Raw genomic sequence first — 19,032 nt, forward strand, 5'->3', positions numbered from 1 at the left:
ACACACACACGCACACGCACACACGCACGCACAGACACACACACGCACCCATGCACACACATGCACACAAAGAATTTGAACAAACAGGCACACGTGCAGAATGCATGAAGTGATGGATGAAACTTCTGTGCATGGATGCTCATGGAACATGTTCAGCCACTCAGCTAAATATTTGACCAGGTGACACAAAGATGCATTTGCCTGCAAGCTCAAGTCTCAGGGGTAGGAATTCTAGGACAGAAGCAAGAAACCAATGAAACCAGACAAGCTGATCAGTTTTGATGTTATTACATTTACACATGTTGTAATTTTGAAACACGTTTCAAGGAAGAAGCTTGAAAAGGTATGGTGGTGCTAGCATCACGCTATGTGAGCGTTTAACTCCAGGACGGATGGGTGCGCTTCAAAAAGCAGATGGAGACTTGGTGCAGAGCTGCTAGTTATGTGGAGCGCTGCACTTTAGAAAATTACACCACTTCTCGTTCTGCTAATGCTGACCCTATGGATAACTGGATGGATTATTTTACACATGCACAATGCAAACTAACATCCAAGAAACCGTAGACTTCTGACACCCAAAAGAGCAGCTGGCCACCATAGATATGCAGTTTCTGTCGCTCTGTTGTGGCAGCCACAACAACACACCTTGTCGTTGTGTCATTTGTGGCAGCCATCTGCCACAAATGACACAACATACAGACACAGCATACAGACACAGACGGTTCATTTATTCATTCTTGAACTCAAACGTTTGAAGAAAAACGTGTGACTTTGCAACACCTTCCTGAGCTTTGTGAAATCTGAAGTTCCACCTAATGACTGGCATCTGTAGAGACCAACCTTTTTTTTTTTTTGTCCAACTGCGGTCTTATCTAGAGCTAATTTAAAAGGTGTAAACATACGTCCAATAAATGATCATGGTAGCCACTTCCAGAGAGCAAAGGCGCCTTCTTAGAGGACATTTTGAGTGATCACATTTCTGCTTATTGCCTGATTCGGTGTCATTCGTTATTATCCATCACTACCCAACCACAAATTGGGGCCTTGAGGTTAGCGCTGCCCACCTGATTGCATCCATATAACTCTGTTGCTGATAGGTTGGTAATTACAGGAGCAATTAAAGTCTCAGTGACATGTAATCCTATTAGAAAACTGACCTACTCGTGTAAACTGTAATGAACACTGCGTAATCACAGTGGAGCTTCCCACTTCCTTACCCTTCATCTGACCTGAGCACCGGTGCTTCTTACAAACTTGACTGACTGGAAACAAGGTTACACAGTGAGCTGAACAAACAGCTGGCAATCTGCAGAGAAGAAAGCGCAGGGAAATCCAGGAGGATGAAGTCTAAAATGAGCATGACATTCAACACTTTGAGATGTTGTTTTGGTTTAAAGGGCAGCCATCAGAAGTTGAGCATTTTATATAAGTGCGTCTTAAAAATGTGGCATTCACTGCCTATTATTCTGTGTCAGTGGCGAGGCAGTACCTTTAATGGCTTCGGGAAAACAAGACTTGTTTCTCAAACCATGTTTTTTTTTTCTACGTAATGAGGATTGGTTTCCTCTAAGCAACAAGATGTCCTGTTTGCATTTTTAAGCTGCTAGACTGGCCTTGCCGCAAAGGAAAAGCCAAACACAGGGGCTGGCTGTTCTATTTAAAAATCAGCAGAACAGGTTTAAGCTTGTCAACTGCCTACATATACCATTAGCAATGTGAGCAATGTTCCAAAGCAAAAAGGAAGCTGGCTGAAAAGATGCTATCACAGGGTCCACGCTCATGTTTTCATACCATTCGTATCCTACAGCTGTCTCAATCTGCTGCCTGAAACTGTGCCCTGCTATCTTCTCCTTCAACCTTATCCCTCCTTCTTGCATGCAATCTGACATTCGCATCTATCATTTTACTTGTCCTGCGACGCCGTCTCCCCACTGCAAATCAAGCATTAACGGGCCAGTCTGAATTCTTGCACACATACAGGTAATCGGGACTTGTTACTTTAGAAAGCGACTCTAAGGTGTGTCTTTCTAATCACAGCCCAGCCGGCGTTGAAGAGGTGAACATGTCAGGGGAATTGCGTGCAGCGCAGGAATTTTATAACAAAGGAAGGCAGATGCCGCCTTCCCCCCCAACCACTTGCATGTCCCTTTATCTGTCAAGTCCCCTGGGATAACCCACAGAGCAATTCCTGAATGATGCTTGCACCTAGTACAACAAACACAGACTACGGGTTGATTTTATGACGCATAGTCCATCAAAATAAAATCACATTAGTACATGTTGTTCTTGTCAATGAGGGATCATTCAGTGCTAAATTACACATCCCAGTTCCCCTTCCTCTACATTTCCTTTTCTCAGCTTTATCTTCCATCAGCATGTTAAGCCTTATTACAATACGCTTCAAATGGCGCCAGGGGTTGAGCCCTCTGGCAGAGTCTTAAAGCTGCAGTCGTTCTGGGAACCAAGGTTTTTTTTTTTTTTCCTAATTCTTTAATAAGTCTGTTCCCCATTTAAGATGACAAAAATGTCATAAAGAAAAACTGTTATTTTAATGATAATTTACAGCCTTTGGTTATTAAAAGATGTGTTGTCAATAATTGAAAGAATAAGTTTTTTTTTATAAACATCAGGATTACAAGAAATCTCAAGGAAATGTTCCAGTGAGATGTAGCTCCCGTTCTATCCCTCTCAAATGGGTTTTATAATTAAATGCAAGAAGGAGGAAAACAAAAACTCGGCAAAGTAAAATGTATTTCAATATGCCAGACAAAAAATAAGAATGTGATAAAACTATTTTTTAAAAATTCTGAATGTAGATTTGTCTACATGAAAAGATGATATATTCAGATGGACTATTTAGATATATTTCCAAGCAGCATTAGTGTTAAGTATCAGTCCAAAATACATTTGAAACAAAAAGCTGACAAATCATTATGCATAAAAAATTAGATTGTTGTAAAAACAGATCTTAATCCATTAATCTTAAATTTTTTTTTTACATACTATATAACTATCAAAACAGTCAGGCAAGGACAATAGCTATGTAAGGTTATTTACTAAGACTAAATTTAGACTGTTGATATCCAAAAATAAAAGAAAATACAGTAAAATAAAATAAAAAATCTGAGATATTTATTTATAATCATCAATCAAATATGTTATTAATTATCATCAAGTTTAATTGGCACATATTTAATTAATTTAAGCATAAATTAGATGCATATAATAGATGTCCACATGTTGACATTAAATACGTATAATAAAGAGATTCATTGTGAGGTCATTTGTAAGGACAAATACAAAATGACCAGTATCTGTGTTACTTGTTTTTCTGGAAAAACTTCTTCTAATCTTCATTATCTACTTTTTATTTTAGAGTCGTGTTTTGGTGAGGAAATATATTTGAGTCCAGTGTGCACAGTAGCATACTGTTCTTCAGCAGGGGTGAGGAGCTGTGAAAACACCAGTATGCCTGCTTCTTCTCTTTGCTGAAGAGTCCGGTGTGTTTCACTGCCTCATCAATCATTTGCAATTTCCTGCAACCTCCACAAAAAAAAAAAATATATATATATGGGTCATTCTATAATTGCAGATACATTTGATATCCAGAGTCATTATTTTTGGTCTGGTATATTAAAATATTTCAATTTTTAAATGTTTTCGTAATTTATTACTCATTTTAATGGATCATAATATTTAACAAGTAAAAACATTTAAGTAAATACATTTAAAATTGTTTTATATAGCTGAAAAACCAAGATTTCTTGTCGTCCGAGTTGGGTACTGTCTTTTTTATTAACCTGAAAAATGATGCAAAAACCTATGTTTTATTATTTTTCTTTGGTGAATTTGTTTTTTCTGTCTTTTTTTAAACTGCCTAAAAGGTCAATTTAATAACAACATCACATTAAATTGACTCAAAATACCCTTATTTTTGAAAAAATATGTGTCCGAGAATTTTTTGTCAACTCTGTTACCATATGGTTTTGTCCCTGTAAATCTGGGAAATTGCCTTCTACGGCTATATAAACTGCATAAAATTAAGTCATTTACTTTTACTGATAAGACCTGAAACACACAGAGGTCTATGTGCCATTCTCTGGGAAATATTTTAGTTTAAAAATCACAATCACCAGGTGTTATCGTTTTCAACGTCAATCTTGTTACCAAAGAATCATGAGAAAAATACAACAGATTTTTGATCAGACAAGTTTTTTTAATGGTTTTTAAACCATTATCTCAGTGGTGTCATGTTTTTTCACAATTTCTACTCACAAGTGGAGTTTTTAATAAAAATGTTTGAAATTGTCAATTCTGTTACTGTCAACTCTGTTACCAAATAGGGTAACAGAGTTGACAATAACAGAGTTTTCAGTTCTAAATTATTATGGTCCTGTCAATTCTGTTACTAACACCAACTCTGTTAGGTAACAGAGTTGACATGTTTATGACATACTTTCACCAAAAAAAAAAGGAAAACTGTTGTCTAGAGCACCATATACATTGTTGGTTGACTTCTGCTGTGATTTAGTATTACTGACCAATTTTATTTCTAAAAGAATGATGGTTTTCAATGAGTTTTAATGAAAAACGTTTGACCCTATGCGAACAACTCTGTGAAAAGTTGAGTATCTTTTGATTGTTTAAAATGTATTTTTAAGTAAAACATCTCCATTTAAAGTATTTGGGTAGTAGGACACTTGGTGTAATGGAATAAAAATATTTTAGTCTGCTAGAATTTATTGTTTTTTTCACTCACTGTCTATATTGTCCGTAACAGAGTTGACATAACATACCGCAAAATATACGTTTTTTCTGAGAAAAAATTATAAAATATGTAGCTAATGTTTGGCAATTACAGATTTTTTTAAAGTTTAATACCTTTTCAATAGACTACCTAAGAAAATTTTTAAGAAATGAAAAGTTTTTTTTTGTCATTTCTTGAAGTGCCAAATGTATCTCCAATTATAGAATCACCCATATATATATATAACTGCGCTGTTTTAACCGTAGTATGCAAAAAAAATCTGAAACCTGTAACCTTCAGACTTAATTTTTTAAAATGGAGGCTTAAGCAAGAATGAACATGTAAGCTGAAAGCACTTCTACACTAATGCAATGTAGTTTTGCATTAGTGATCTGATCTGAACGGAAACGTTTGCATTTTTATAAGGATCTGTAAATATCGTCAGTCAATAAGGGTGAGCAGGATGTATATGCATCCTGTAAATGGCAGAGACCTTTTGATGCTTTTTTTGATGAATGACTGACAGGTAGAGATTAGACGATGTCTGACTCGAACTTAAATTGCCCTTAAAAGGACATGTGTGAGGGCCCTGCATAAAAATATGAAGACAAGTTTGGAACTGTAGGTGAACGAAAAGCAAACAAACAAAATCACAGCATTCATCATGGAGGAATGCCTTAGAAAAACTCTTCGACTTCATTATGTAAACTTTGTATTTGCCGTGAAACTCTCATCTAAAGTTCAAGAAATTGTCGAGTCTATTTAAAAAGTGTTTGCGCCTTGCAGACCTCTATTTTTGTTCTTTGTGAGGCTTAAAGGTTTTACATAATCATATAAATGTAAATGTGAGACGTGGATATTTTGAATAAATACAAAAACTAGTTGTCAAAATATAGATTTATAGCTCAATAGACGTACATAAAAATATCACATGTGTTTCTGTCACATAATTGTAAGGAATTGAGGGGAGTATTTCTTTCTGGTCAGTATGTGTCATACCTCACAAGAACCCCAGCGCAAAACTCCCGGGAAGTCTTCAAAAGTTCCATCTTTGCAGCATTTTTCAGTTTAGTAGCCATACCCTCTTCAAATTTATGACCAATCACAAAATATTTGTTGGACGCCACACAAGAAAAAGGTTTTCTCGGAATGCGTATCAAGAAGAAGCAGAAGGGGGGAAAAAATGCTGTGGTTTAGTACCTGCAGCCACAGGAAGAATGATTTTTTTTTTCTGTTCTCGTGAAGTACATTCAGGTTTTAGTACAACACTTCATAAACAGGACATATACTGACTGTCAAACATTGCAGACTGTGTTTCTCTCCTGATTCGGGACCTGGATGAACTGCTGTAATTGATGGAACCATGAATTCTGCTCTCTAATAGAAACTCTTGGTGGAGAATGTCTGGTCATCAGTTTGTGAACATAAGCGCAAGTGCACTTGGGTTTTGCAGCTGAACAATAAGCAGAAGCACACCAGCAAGTCTACCCCTTATTAATAAATAAATAAATAAATAAATAATCTGGAGAGAGGATGGGGCTAAATTTGCTTCACAGTGAAGTAAAAAGACTCATTGTTTGATATTGGAAACATTTGATAGCAGCCAGTTATTAGGTTTTGGGGCTGATTATTTCTGCGGTGCTGAGTTGGTTTGCAGAGTTATTTTTTGTATATTTGGTTTTTATATTAAATCAGGGTGTCTTTTGTCTGATATAAAAAAAATGTTTCATGACCCAAAACATCAAAAACAACAAAATCAAAAGAAATCTGCAAGGGGTAAATATGTTTTTGTGCCACAGTGAATATGAAGAAAGACATCAGTGCGCTACATACAAAGCTTTTTAATTTTACAAAAATGTAAACAATCATGGAGTTTTATGTCAAAAGTCATTTTAACTAGCTAATACATGTGAGATAAGTGCTACAAAGACCCCATCAATCCCACAGGAGCTATAATCCGGTACAGAGAAAATCATCAGATGCAAGTCAGTAAGAGCTAGAGAAAACATTTTTGACATATGAACCTCATAGAAACCTAAATTAATTAGGAGTGGGGTCTTTTTCCAAATGAGAAAAAAAGCCTTAATATATAATCACAGTCTCTGATTTTATGCTTTTAGTAATACAGATTGAGCGTTGGATTAAGCATATTAATCATAGGGGTTAGTAATCTAAGAATATCTGTTAAAGTGGTTTATCTGGGCTTAATTTCATATTGCTTGAAGGGCTGTTTGAAGGAGGCACAAGTAATGTTTTCCTTCCTGGATCTTACTCCAATTATTTCTAGACAGCTACTTTTTAAAATGCAAGAGTCCAAAGGCTTTATACTCTTTAAAGAGCTTATTTGGGTCTAAATATGAATTCATATAAAACAGCACTTGCATTTTATAGCCATGGCTGCCAAATTAAGGTGAGTTAGTTAACTCATCTTTTATTAATTTAGCTAAATTTATTTCAGTTTTTGAGGATTAGTGCGAGGTTGTTACGAGGTAATAACGCAGGACTTTTGCAGAGAGATGAGGAGTTAATCTGAAGTAACTGGAGGCATTTATTTGGTCTGATGCACTTTATTGGAAACACAACACGATACACATGAAATCTGCATGTGGTGCTCTAAGAGTATTTATTTGGTAAAAACACGTTAATTATAATCTGTCTCAAAGACTCTAAAACTTACAATTACAAACTTTATTGTAATTTAAAGTGAGCAATATTCATATTTATGGCACTGGCATGTATGACTTGAATTTAAGGCTATGTGTTGGCCTTAAATTTGTGTTAGGCTGTTTTTATGTTAGGACAATGTGAACTGGCTTGGCAAAAGACAGTCATTTTTCACAAATGAGATCAATTTTGACAAACGTCTATGTTTTGCATATTTTTTTCCTCCTCGTCTCTAACCCAAACCTGGAACACTTTGAATTTAGCTGAATTTAGACCAAACAAACAATATGTTCTTTGTTGTTGCTGCTCTGTTTACTACCTCTACAATGATTTGTTTAATTGCCTTTAAAGTCTATTTCTAATGTTTTTTCATAATTAGCTGGCAGAAAATATCAGAAGACCAAATGCGATCAATGTTCTTCTCAGGCTGTTGACTTAGGATACAAAAAAAAAAAGTGGCGTAACATATATGGCTTTATCGGTCTCAGAGGGATATTTTTGAGAACCGATGACATGGCACACTGCTGCTTATGCCAAAACCACTTCTATTGGGTTGTTTTGTTAAATCGACTTGATAACATCTTGATGCATATTGTTCTTGTGTCAACATTGCTGATGACTGGTGGGGTACTCTAAATCAGCCTGAATTTAGCTTGTTTAAAAGGCGTAAAGGCGACTTGCCAGCGCTGCGAAAACACTGCGCAGCTCAGTTTGTGCGCAGCTGTATTTATTTTCCAGCACACCGATCTGTAAAATAGTACGGCAAGAAATATTGCAGGCGAGGTGTTGTTGGTTTATTTTCACTGAATTGCATAAACACCCTTACTGAACATCTTGTGACACGTGTAGTCCAAGCGACAGGTTGTAAGTCTGTTTAACAAAAACAAGGTTTTATAAAAACATTATATTTTTGACACTTAATCCAGTGAGATAGAAAATTGAGAAAGTATGAAGTAGTTACTGGTCACAGCAGTATTCTATCTGGTGAGGAAATCATGGGCTGATATGATCATGGCCCCAAGATATGAAGGTCTCTGTTTTAAACTCGACACCCAGTTGTATCTATAGCTGAAGCCATTTATTTGCATTCACTATTTGGAAAGATGTAGGACCCTTTTTCCTTGTTGTCTGGCACTAAATCAAACTACACCTTTCCTGTTTTAGGTCAGCGAGGATTCCAACAATTAAGCGAAATGCCAGAATAATTTCTCCTCAGAGGACTGGTGAAACTGAGTCAGGATTGTTGGCTGTCTCTGCTTACAGAGATCCTGTCTTTCTGATGATCCCTCAGTTTACCATCTTTATCTGCCTCAAAGATTAATTTATGCCTAAGGTTTACCTTCTTGACTCACTTTCTTAAAATTTTGGTTGGATATTTCTATTTTTTTTCTTATCTTGTTGACCAAAATAACAGCAACAAAAAAACACCCATGCAACAATTGCGATCGTTGCCAGATTCACCCTTTTCCCTCCAAATGTAATTATGGTCATTATGGCAAATACTTGTTTGCACTCTGTAATGAGGTTTTTTGTGTTGCTTTTGAGTGACCTTTTGTACTATGTGGGCACTAGACTAATGTCATTGTTGGTAATGACTCTCACTTATCAGCTTTAGCTAGTATTTTCACAAACCACTGCATGTTCATCTCTGGGAAACAGTACCTGAATAGGATGCCATGTTGCACCTTGATAATGTTTCCATTGAAGCTTCATCCAGTTTCATTTGACTTGAGGTGTGCGATAAAATTTAACAGGACAACATTTAAAGCTCTGGTTGTGCAAAACACTTAAAGATAAACCCCACTCTCCTCATATTTCCTAAAAATCTTTCACTTCACACTCGTGTGGGATTGGCACCTCATTGTTTTTATATATTTGTTTTAACATCATATTCTTGTGCAAGGTTTAGAAGATGACAAAACACCCCCTGCTTCTCATGTTTGTCTTGGGCTTCAGTTTCCACTTTCCTTCCACACATCTGAGATCATTTCTTACCGTCTTTCCTACGGAGGTTTCTAATATTCTTAGTAGCCAAGCGTGAAGGCTGGGCCTATACAACATACATGAGAACAAGCTTTTGATTTGAGGCAAGACGAATAGAATCACAGATATACAATCCATAAGGGCTCACTGTAGGAAAGTGTTCAGGTGAAGTGATTTTGGGTTCAGACTCAGGTTAGATTCTGAGATAAGGTAATAAATAGAAGTGAGTGTAATACCCACATAAAGCTGTACACGAATGGGGGAGGGAGTATGGGTGTGCTTTTTTCTTTATTATTTGCACTTATCAGGCATCTCTCCACATATTAAGTGTCTAAATGATCTGTGGCTTGTCCAGATACACCACAGTTACATGGAAAAACTCTGTTTTAGAACAAAAATTAAGGGAGTCTTCCTTCAAACCCTGTAAATTGTAATCAAGAAATTGATGTGCGGTAAGAACGCTTAATGTGGGGGGTGTGGTAACGTTCGAAATACAACATCTCTCTTTTTTTTTGAAACCCTGTCACCAAAGTACTGCACACTACAAGCTGTGTGGAACATTTGGTCAGTGGAGTAAATGATCTCAGATTAGAGCTGTTTATGGTCCTGTTACCAAAAAAGGCTGATTGAGTTCCCGCTTACAAGTTACAACTTATCAAATACAGACTTCAGGCAGCCAGGGAATGTGGCCGGCACAGGGCGTTTATTAGGCAAAGCCCAGAGGACCCCATCCAATAGGGTTGGAATTTACATTATTCTTGGAAGTGAGTAAATACATTTCCGTCCTTCACTGTGAATGTACATACTCAAATCTGCCATTAGTGTAGCTTGGGAACATATCTGTGGGCTTATTTTTAGAAATCAGCGCAGAAGAGTCTGATGCCATTGGCAGAATATCTGCATGACCATCGACAGTTGTGATGATACATGACCTGGAAATGTGGCACACACACTCAGAGAACATAGCAGGTCTGTATTTCAATGGGTTGAACAACATGAGCGTCTTTATCTGAATCTGGAGATATCATAAGGGGGATAAGGATGACTAGTCTCTGAGGTTATTCCTAGAACTCCTCGTATCTTTCGATCTCGAACATGATGAGAATGAGTTTTAATCTGTTCAAACCCGTCTGTCTTCACACAGGTCAACCATAAGAAAAAAAATAAAATAAAATAAATGGTGCCCTGCAGTCTAGGGCACAACCTTTTGCAATTGTGTCATCATGCATTGTTTTGAAGGGAGTTACAATCTACTTTGAGATCTTGACATTGTCTTTTTTAAAATTCAAGTGTCGTACAGCAGTTTAACAAGTGTTTGGGACCATCTATCTCCTTTGTAGACTGATTAATCACATAAAATAAAACCAGATATTTTAAATTGGTCGATTATTTTGACTGCAATAACCTAAAAAAAACAGGCTTCACCATGTTAGTAATGTTTGTCTTAGGGTTTAGTTTTCAGAAAAAAGGAAAACCTGCAAGGTTCAGTATGGTTTTTCCTCAACCTCCTTTACCCTGATACTGAATAACTAACCCCAGTGCAACCAACTGTCTTTAGAATCTCTTATTAAATTAGTAGATCTTGTCCACTGTGTGTAATTCATACCTCAAATCCAACTGGATTAGGTTATTTAATGATTCCCCCAGATTTAAACATCTGACTCAGGATTCACCACCTGAAAAGGAAAGAGATGGGTCCAACTGCAAACCCAGCAAAATATGATTGTCCACTAAAACTGACAGACTGGGCAAGTAGAGGGATTAAAAAGCTTCAGGGTAGCTCTGGAGGAGCTGCAGAAAGTGTAAGTCCAAGTGGGTGAAACTGACGAAAGGACAGTGGCGAGCAGAAAGACATTTTGAAAGAAAGCCATAGCAAGTTTTGATAAAGTTCGCCAGAAGTCGTGTAGCGAAACATCTGGAAGGTCAGATGAGACAAACTGTTCTTTACATGTAACATGTAATGTGTGATGAAAGCCTGGTGAGAACGCTGTCCCTGTACAGTCAATGTGATGATGATAGTGTCATGTGGTGGGAAGGCTGTTCTTAAAGCTGATCATAAATGCAGGGAAATCCTGAAAGACAAATATCAGAAGCTGTAAAAGACTTGAGACTGGTGCAGAGTTTCACCTTTTGGATGGGAAACTTACAGAAGAACTATGAAATGGTTTAGATAAAAACATATTTATGATTTAGCACGACCCTGTTGAGGTCTAAAAACTCTATTAAACCGATAAACTATGGCAGAATTTCAATAACAAAGATAAACACAGGTTTTATGTCCAATCTGACTGAACTTTAAAGCTAATTTTCAAAGAAGAAAAGTCTCTTGTTGAGCATATTTAGTAGAGATGTACCCCGAAGCATTGGATGGGGTGGCTGAGCAAACACAAGATTTTCATTTTAGAATGATAAAGAGGTCTGAATACTTTTAGAAGACAATGTATGCTTGAAGACACGGCATAATGTGAGTTTGAAATGCCTAGCGTGAAATGTCTGTCAATATCAAAGCAAAATGCCACACAGCTGCAATTAATTTAGATGAGTCTGCAGCTTGATGCTTTGTGGTTATTGTTTTTTCTTTTCTCTCTCTCTCTTTGCTCTCGCTGCCTTTCGTGCGCCCTTATTGCACTCTCTCATGCTCAATTAACTCTCGGCTGTTTGGTCTCACATTCTTGCCCAGACAAGACCGGCATTGGTTCGAACGTCAAGATTTCTCATGTGGCTAATCTTTATCTGGCATGTGTACCTGTCAGATGCAAACTCACCCAGTGGGCGATGTCGCCGGGACATGAATCAATGATGCAGTGAGACCACAGGAAGTAGACAGTAATCATCATGATAAATGTCAACTAAATTCTGGCTGGCTTCAGACGGCCAGCATGCAGCTGACACTGGATGCAGTCCCTGACTGGTGCAGGACCAGCAGGGACCTAAAACAGTCTTTCTCTGTCTGAGTGTTCCGGCGCCAGCTCCGCAGACCCCTGCCTTCCTTTCCCGGTCCCTGATTCAGAGAGTTAGCTGAGGCAAACCACTTCTTTTATTAAGATTTAGGGTCACTGTTTTGCTTTTAATTCATTGATTCCCATTAAGAAATATGGCAGACCTTGTGACTTTGAATCTCTCTAATTGCATCTTTTAATGGCTATCGGCAGGAGCGTTGCAGATTTACAGTGACACATCGACCTGATTCCTCCGACAAATATGTGTATATATATATATATATATATATATATATATATATATATACACTGCTCAAAAAAATAAAGGGAACACTCAAATAACACATCCTAGATCTGAATGAATGAAATATTCTCATTGAATACTTTGTTCTGTACAAAGTTGAATGTGCTGACAACAAAATCACACAAAAATCATCAATGGAAATCAAATTTATTAACCAATGGAGGCCTGGATTTGGAGCCACACACAAAATTAAAGTGAAATGCTCCCTTTATTTTTTTGAGCAGTGTATATATATATATATATATATATATATATATATATATATATATATATATATATATATATCTTGCAATTTGATCACATGCAAAATGCAAAAGTCACATTTATCTTAGATCTCTTGTTTAATGAAAGAAAACGTCAGCGTGGTTTTTGCTCTTGATGTGTTGTGACAGGATCTTCAATTAACAAAGCAAAGATGCCTAATTAAATGGTCTGCAGCCAGTGGCTTTATGCCAAAGGTACTTTTGGTCATTAGGAGCTGTTGGGGTGCTATCAAAGAAAATAAGACTCCATTATGCAAAATGGACACCTTACAGGCTGCCTGAAAAGGACACTTGTAGAAGAAGAAAAATTAAGCCAGTGTGATGCAGCAATTAAGCCTTACAGAATAGACAGATGCAACGACGCTGAATAAGTGTCCTGATGAGGCACACACACATAAATAAAATACTGACACAACTGCTATGACTAAGTTAAGAAATGAGGCATCACGATCACTTTCCAGAGACCCCCCACAACCCTGAACAGGATGAGTGATTCGAAGAGGAAACAGGTGGATGCACTTCATGGAGCCTGAAGGGTACAACTGGGATAAATATAATCCAGCGTCGGGTAGTGGTGTCATCGCAGTAAAGAGGAGGAAGCTTTGAGGCCGAGAAAGTGTGTTAATTCTCAGAAATGCTCAACAAATGAGGCATTAAACTTGAAGTTATCTCGAGTTTCTGTGATGCAAGTGAATATTTTAGAGTTAAAGGATGTGATTAATTGATTTAAGTCATGTTTAGCACAGCTTGCATACATTCATCACATTTCTACTCTAATATAAACACTTAGAAAAAGTATCCATGCTCTTTCAACTTTTTCCTCATTTTGTCACATTACAGCCTACAATTTTTGAATAAAATTTAATTAAACACAAATACTTTTTCATCCAAACGCTTGTCTTTTAAGACATCCTCTTTTTCTATCCAAAGCAAAACATCTTAGTGGAAGGAAGTTAGTTTTAAATCTAAATCTACCAGAGGGAAGAATCATTTTGAACTTGGGACACAATTGTGAAGTGGAAGGAAAATAGTTCATGAGTTAAATTCTTTTTTTGTTGAACCAGATTTCACTGAAATTGCCCCAAATTTCAGGACAACCATGTCCTGGTAGGATTTCAGATCAAACCTTGTCATAATTTTTGGATAATTTGAAATGACAAAATATGAATACTTTCCAAAGTTACAATAACATAATATAATGTAGTATAAGTTTTTATCATGTAAAATATCTCAAATCTAAAAAATATGAGGTATGCAGGTAGATCTGTCTTATTTGGAAGTCTGTTCTGCAGACACCACATGTTGCGCATGTTGCCGGCCATATTGCCATATTCATGTTCTTCCATGTAAGTGAATGCCTGATGGAAATGTGACATGGTGTGAAATCTGCAATGTTTCTTTTGACTTTTTCTTTGAGGAAGAGGACATATTGTGCATCTTGGGTTTCCCCTCTTTTTTCTTTTAAGCATCTGTGAAGTTGACCCTGACGTGACAACAAAAAGAGTTGTCTTCTCCCACAGAAGGGTAGGTTCCCAAACAGCTTGAAGTGTCTTGTTTATTTACAATACTTCCTCTGTTACTTATCTACGTCACTATTTGCATGCGATGCCTACCTAGCAGCTAGCTTGGCATGGTTTAAAGAAAAAATGGCTGCCATGCACTACAACACTCTGGATCAATACTTGAAGCAAACAGAAACCCAGAGAGGTCAAAGGGAAAAGGATGTAATATATTGCATTTCAAGCAGATTACATGATGAAAAAACAACTTTTTGCTACTTTAAAACCTATAATTGTTTTGTCTCAACTGTCAGTAAACAAGAAGTTCTATATTTTTATTTTATTTCTCTATTTAAATTTATGATCAGGTAGCTAGAAAAAGAAAAAACAATAATGAAAGCTAATTACACAGAATACGAAAGAATGGCTCAATAAATTTTCTTTTAAAAGTTGAACAGTATCACTTTGGCAAGGCCAGCACTCAATTTGTTTTTTTTTTTTATCAGGAACATGTGTTTGACATTGGAAAAAAACATGTTTGTGTTCATGCAGAGTTGTCAAGATGAAATGCTTAGGATGGCCTCCAAGACCGATGCCGATCTGGGACATCTCTCCCAAGAGTCCTGTGTATGAGACGGCCGAGGCAGTGGACGCCCTAATACCCCTCAGAATTCGCTGTGAAGATCCCCAGAAACCCTCAGCATGTGGTTCCACTTAGAAAATAATGAGGGCGAGTTACCCACGGCATGAAAGCTGTGGAAGTCCAAAAATCTCGACCTTGTCTCACCTCAACCCACCACTCCATTTTGCACATCTGGTGGAAGACGAGATGATCTTTGGGCTTCGGCTCCCACAGGATGCAAACAGTTAGGAAGAAATGTTCTCAAGTCAAAAACATTTTTTTTCATTCATACACAGCCCACATTTTCCTTTTTCTTTTTCAGAATCTGTTATGCATATTAGTGTAATGAGCAGGGTTGTACCATGCTTATTTAGCCTAATGGAGAACTTCCTGTTCAAAGCAATAGAAAAAACTAGCAAACAAACAAATACATAATAACGTCAAAGTGTTTGGAAAAGTATTTCTGCCCCTTAAGTTGTTTCACATTATGTCACTTTGCAACCTTAAACTTTAATGTATTTGATTTAATTTATATTGTGATCAAAGAGTTGTGCATAATTGTAAAGCAGAAAGAAATGAAGATGTATGGTTTTTAAAATAGTTCAAATTAAACTATGAATTCACCCTTCATTAGTGAAGAAACAGTGAGCATGAAGATACACCGCTCACTCGATCTGAAATAAAGTAACTTAAATCTGTCCCTGTCTTTTTTTTTTTTTTTGCTAAGTCATAGGAGCGCCACAGCAGATCCAAACAATTTGAGGAGGCAAATCACCTGCAGTCTACACAGCTGAACATTATGCTGACCCCAGCATTTGCCACTTAACATAAGAGAATGATTGCATGCACAGCCTCTTCCAGTCATGGGAGTGCTGGCAGAAATCAGATGGCGTGAAATGAAATCTGGGTCCATACTGTCCAGATGGCCACAGAGAACCAGAGCTGTGCTATTTGTATTGACAAAGAAAAAGCATATGTTTCTTTTTTTTTATCACATCTTTTTATATGTTTCCATGGAGAGGAACAAAAACATTCCCAGCATAAGGAACAGGCTTTAGGAAGATGTGTGAATGCTTGGATGACTTTCAGCTGGCCGTCATGAATTGAGCAAACTCTGGACTCTTCAAAAATCAAGTTTTAGAGATGATAAACCCTTGCTGCCATTTCTGAGATCAAAATCCCAAAGCACACTAAGAAATTATATTAAAAAAATATTTCCTCATATTAGATGCTTTAAATGTACCCGAAGCACATACTGTAGCTGTACATAGGACATGATGGGAAATTCTTTGAATGGTTTATTTATCGGCATATAATAAAAAAAACTCAGCCATTCAAAGAGAAAGTAATATGGTAACCTTGGCCAACGACAGCGTTATGCAGAATATAATACTGGTGTTACCACTGCAGACCTGTATGCGCAGTGGTGAGAAAGCTGTCACGCCTGAATTCACTATCAACAACTCCGCTTGTGCCAGCTGCCGTGCTTGACTGGACAAGAACCAGGTCCAGATTCACCAACGGCATCTTCTCACGCAAAGACAAATGAGCAGCTGCCAAGCTGTCAGTTCCCAAGCAGTGACCTTCGTCTGAAGAAATGCTCTCTGGTGGGGCTCCCTCTCTGATGAGTGACAAAGTGACCCAGACAAAGGAAAGAAAAACCAGGCATTCAAACTCCAACAGCGATGAAGGGAGGGGATGACATAAATGTTATTATTATTATTATTTTTTTTTTTTAAAAAGAGGCATACCTTCACAATTATTAATGCATCTGGGCTCCTTCTCAGGTTTGGATTTCAAAAATGACTTTAATTAAGATTAGTCACTCAGAAAAACTCTAAAAGAACAGGTCTGGCATAGATAAATGTGCCGGCTTGCTTGCTTTTCGCCAAGAGTTAGATAAGAAAACTGACACCCTTCGAATGTCACTATGTTAAACAGGAAACTGGTGCCTGCAGCTGGTTAGCTCAGCTTGATGAGAGTGGAAACAAAGGAAATTGTTACTTTCCCCTAAATTAGGCATTTTTCATCACATATCTTGTTTGTTCAATCTATGCATATGTGGCACTATGAAAGAGAACAAGGTATGAAAATAGAAGCCCCCTCGCCCCCCATTTTATTTTAATGCCAAAGCTTACTTACAGCGAGAAACTAGCGTTGGAGTTTATTGTACCGAGGGTTTCGCCATTGGTGGGCGCATATTAGGAGCAGTTACTATACCCGCTGTGCTTTCTGTTCACAGGTAAGTTGAGTCTCATATATATATATATATGTATATATATATATATATATATATATATATATATATATATACATATATATATATATATATATATATATATATATATATATATATATATATATATACATATATATATATATATACATATACACATATATATATATATATATATATATATATATATATATATATATATATATATATATATATATATATATATATATATATATATATATATACACACACACACACACACACATAATAACGCTAGTAGCCTCTGATAACTACCGTCTGGCATTAAAGAGGTGCTTCAACAGAACTGAACTGCCGAGCTAAATGTGAAGCCGGAGTTAGCACCAGGCTAAAGTAACTATGCTAATGGCTCGCGCTCGTATTGGCTCGGTTGGTCGGAATAGGGCCGCAAAATATTTTCTAAATATATGTATTGTTTGAGTTCAGTTAATGACAGTTATGTTGGAGTAAATGTACAGCAACGTCAGTTAGTGAGAATGAGTGTTTACTGTTGTGCCACTCTTTGATTATTGTGTTTAGCGGTTGACTTATAGCACATATTATGAGCAGCTACTTTAACCGCTGTGCTTTCTGTTCTCAGTTTGAACTAAATATGCTACACCAGAAGTGACCCGGCCCATAAATTTCTGCTGTGTAACACATAAACAACCCAGATAGCACACGACGTTAAATCAACGTTGAATTATAGTTAGAATTGTTGATTTTTGGTTGAAGTCGACAAATGACGGTGGATCAACCATCAAACAACCATCCACCTCTAGCCAATTAACTAACGTTGAAACTGTCATTGAATCAATGTTGTTTTGTGGTTGAAATCTAATGACTGAAATGCCGATGTCTGATCAACATCTGATCAATGTTGAATCAATGTCAGCTGTTTCCCCTCTCCTCCTCATCAGTGCTCTGGGTCAGAGCATTTTATTACTGAGTGGGGGTTATCACATTTAAATTAAGCACCGTAGAGGACAGTGCGTGGTGATTCCTTTCTGTACATTTTCTTACTTGTTCATAACAATTCTCACTGACTGTTTGTGTGTGATATATTGACACAAAAACATCTACAACGAACTAAAAGGAGTGTAGCGGTCCACCCCCACCATTTACATGAGTGGGATGGCCCAACCACACAGCTGCTTCGCTGTTGGCGACCTGAATGCGACCTGAACGTTAGGTCACATTTGAATCGGAAAGGTGTCGGATATGGTCTGTGCTGTTCAGACTGTCATGAAAGATTGGATACGCATTACGTCAAAAAAAATCTGAATTGGGTCACCTCAGGCTCCCTGCAGTGTGAACGCACCCTTAGTGACAACATCTTCTGCACACTTGTTTTCAGTCAAGGTTCAGAAGACTTTAGACATGGTCCACATGCCGCCTTCTGCATTTTCTAGTTTAGTAAAGTTGAGCAGCACAATCTGTCATGGCCTCTGTCGTCCTGTCAGAGGCTGCTTGGCACATGGCTTTGGTTCAGTGACTGACTGTGTGAGGTGTTGTTAAAGTCCTCCTGAGAGGAAAGTTTACTCTTTGCCTTTTCACTTGCATGCTCAAGATGGTGGGATTTAACATAGCATTTGATGCAACCTTTTGAATAGTCTTGCCTAAAAACTTCCACAGTATCTAATTTCAAATTGAAACTGAACCGCACAAAACAAGTGCACTGCTAATGCTGCAACAATAGTTTCTATCTACATCAATAAAGTTTCATTTCATAAATTGAACTCGCAAATTAATTCTGA

This window comes from Poecilia mexicana, unplaced genomic scaffold, assembly GCF_051168715.1.
Source record: "Poecilia mexicana isolate PSO_F unplaced genomic scaffold, ASM5116871v1 scaffold_9, whole genome shotgun sequence".
In the NCBI taxonomy this organism is placed as follows: domain Eukaryota; kingdom Metazoa; phylum Chordata; class Actinopteri; order Cyprinodontiformes; family Poeciliidae; genus Poecilia; species Poecilia mexicana.